Source organism: Pinus tabuliformis, chromosome Q (assembly GCF_031772625.1).
Source record: "Pinus tabuliformis cultivar Carrire ecotype Pingquan chromosome Q, CPIR1, whole genome shotgun sequence".
NCBI classification, from domain to species: domain Eukaryota; kingdom Viridiplantae; phylum Streptophyta; class Pinopsida; order Pinales; family Pinaceae; genus Pinus; species Pinus tabuliformis.
In genome coordinates, this window is record NC_142296.1 from 1,149,525,515 (window position 1) to 1,149,528,989 (window position 3,475).

Below are 3,475 nucleotides of genomic sequence, written 5' to 3' on the forward strand. Positions count from 1 at the left end.
AGTTTTTTGCTGGTCGTGCCAGTGGGCTACTCAGAGGGCATATTTCATAAGTGGAAGGCAAGGCAGTCAGGCACAGGCATAAAGCATAGAGGAAGGAGGGAGCTAAGGTGAGCCAGAATCGGATGATTTGAGGATCCCACCCAAGGTCCTATAACTAAAAACTAAATTTATCTAATTTAAACACAATAAGAAGGGAAATAATTTTTCAACATTTCAGGCCTACAGTTTTCAACATTTCAAGCCTACATTATGTCATTGTGGGGATAGTTTGTGAAGCTTCTTGAACAAACAACATAAAAAAAGACCAGAGTACTGGTGCAGCTTAATGCAAGGAAACAAAGATGACATTGGTTATGCATTATGACCTGAGTTTGGAAATGCATGTTTCACACATGATGTTGTATGCATTTTGTTTTCATGTGTAATAGTTATTTCATAGTTGACAAGAAGACTAAGGACCATTTTGCATAGGATCATTAACACAAGTACAAAGCATCATTCACATTGCAATCTATTATGGCTTCTTTTAAAGGATAAATTTGGACAAACTGCCATTATGCATAGACTGATCAATTAGCATAAGTACAAAAGATGTTTCACAATGTAGTCCGTTAAGAGTTTCTTTTAAATGATAAATTTGGACAAACTGTAGTAAATAATGTATTCGCTTCAAGTAATGTGTGTGGTATTTTAAGAATCCTATGCAAGCATACCTTATTAAATATATTTTATTATTGATTCTTTGTGCAACTTCAAACTTGTGAGTAAAATCTTCTAAATACTGCACAATGTGATTTGACATCTATATGATTGTTTTTAGGTTGAAAGGAATTTTTGGAGTTTGATGGGTTATTAATAAGATGGGTACATGAAATGCTTGAATATATTTTAGTGCATGAGTAATTCTGACTTTCATATCTTTCTGAATGGTTATTCAACAATTTATGCATGTAGGACTCTGTATTCTTATCCAGTATGCCTATTCTACTTATTATTCTGCTGGAGAAGGGGAGTGCGAAAAATTATGGTCTTGCAACTTCAGCTTACAGCTTGCAAATGCTTTGACAACTGAAGGGAATTTTCAAGGTGCAATACGTGCTTTAGAGTCTGGGCAGCAGCATGCTAGTGAAATGAAGTATCCTGAAGTTGAGATGGTCTTTGCAACATCGATATTACATGTTCATCTTAGATGAAAGTGCTCTAGAGAGAGCTTTGAACAAATGTGATGCCATTAGGAATTCAATTCCTGAGGATCAAAGACAATGTTGTCGTGTTCTGCACCTTTATAATGAATTGTTGCACCCATTTTATCTTCTACGAATATATGATTACAAGGAGGCTTCAAACCTTTTGAATATATTAGATGTTGTCTTGGAAGATGATATGTAGCAAACAGAACAAGTTCAGAAGTTGAGTACAGAACTTAACAAAGTAGAGAGCAAGTTATTGCAACCTGGTCTACAACAACACAAAAAATCACAAAATTTTCAGAGGAAAGAAAATCCTCTTAATGGAGAGTGGTTACCAAAGAGTGCGGTATATGTCATGGTTGACCTTATGGAAGTTATATCTGGTCAGCCTAAGGGGTTATTTAAAGATTGTGCAAAGCGGATCTTACCAAAAACAGTCTCGATGTATTGTTGGAAATGCGTCAATTGGGGTTCTCACGTTACAGCAGCGACTTCGCTCTGAATCCTCTTCTGTTCCAGTTGCAAATTCCTCATAAATGGCTCCAGATTTTGAACAAGTTCCCATGTAAAATGATAGCACAAAGGCCAACAATTGGAAATCCAAGGGTACCCCTCAATTGCAGCACTGGTTGAGGGTTTGAAATATTTGCTCTGGTAGGTGGTTCGACTGCTTAGTCCAAGACAAGGTAGAAACATCATCTTCAATGTCCATTACTACAACCACTAATAATAATTTCACCAGTAATGGCATGCCCTCTATTCCTAATAGAATTGATGACTATGAAGGGAGCGACGACAAAGACGAAAGATACTCGCCCTTTGGAAAGGCAATTTACATGCTCTCTAATGGCACTGGATGGATAGCATAGCACTCTGTCTATGCTGCATTGGGTCAATTTGAGACCTGTTTAGTCGAAAAAGGTTGTGGTGTAAATACCCATTTATTCTTGGGGATTGATGAGGTTGATCGTCTTATGGAGATCATCAGACAAGCAGTGAAGGAGGGAGCGCTTTTACTATACACATTAGTAGATCCGAACATGGTAGGGGCGGCAAAGAATCCTTTCCAGTTGTGGGGAGTGCCTTATACTGATATTCTTGGACTGACCACCGAAGCCATTGCAGCCCACCTAGGAGTTGCACCCTCAGGAGTTCCTCGAGGTAGTCTAGCCTGAAGCACACCCCTCTCAAAATGTTATTTCAAAAGAATTGAGGCAATAGAATTCACAATTAAACAGGACAACGAAGCCCTGCCTCACAATCTTCATAAATCAGACTTGGTATTAGTTGGTGTCTCACATACAAGCAAGACTCCACTTTCAATTTACTTATCTCAAAAGGGGTACAAGGTTGCAAATGTGCCACTTGTTCTTGGAGTTGATCCTCCAAAAGAATTATTTGAAATTGATCAAGACAAAATCTATGGTCTGATCATCAGTCCTGCCATTTTGCAATCAATACGGTTGGTGAGGGCCAAAACTCTGGGTTTACACTATTCCAAGAGCAACTACTCAGAAATGGATCATATTCATCGGGAACTAGATTATGGCAACAAGCTCTTTGCCCAAAATCCACGATGGCCTGTTATTGTAGTTGGGGTAAGGTGCAGGTCCTAAGCACTTGGAAAAATAGATACCCCCTACTCACGACCGCTTAGATGAAGGAGAGCCACTGTTAGGCCTCAGATTTTGAAACCGGCTCTGATACCATATGTGAGGATCCCACCTAGGGTCCTCTAACTAAAAACTAAATTTATCTAATTTTAAACACAATAAGAAGGGAAATAATTTATTTATATCTAATCATTTATTTGATGATAATATACCGTTAAAATTTATTTACCAAAAATTAAATGAATAATAATTTCATTGCAACTGTTTACACAAGTAATCAATAAATGGAGGAATACATGTTCCAATAGATTAGTTGAGATGCTCTCGAGATCCTGACTTTGTTTAGATGCTCCTCTTGACTACTCGACTGGATTTGCCTCCTAGCCAACCATGAAGTATTTCCTAGCCCAGGGAACCTCTACAGGTTCCCTAGCCCTCCAAGCCCAAGTCCAACCAGATGTAGTATGTCCAAGTTTAACAAAAACTCTCCAGATCCAAGTTTTTATTCCTTCATTTATCTCTCCATTCTCTTTCTCCACATTCCTCCCCCAAAACACAATCCTCGAAAACAAATCAAGATCAAGGATCCCCCCTCTCCTCTCATCATCCTTCCGCTTTTATGTCTCTACCTCCCATCCACCTCAACCACCTATCTTTAATGTCATGATTACC

At 38.5% G+C, this 3,475-nt stretch overlaps 1 pseudogene; it reads left to right on the top strand.

The window, feature by feature from the left end:
* Nucleotides 1-860: 860 nt before the first annotated feature.
* LOC149223684 (pyruvate, phosphate dikinase regulatory protein, chloroplastic-like) lies at nucleotides 861-2,806 on the top strand (annotated as a pseudogene).
* Nucleotides 2,807-3,475: the final 669 nt, after the last annotated feature.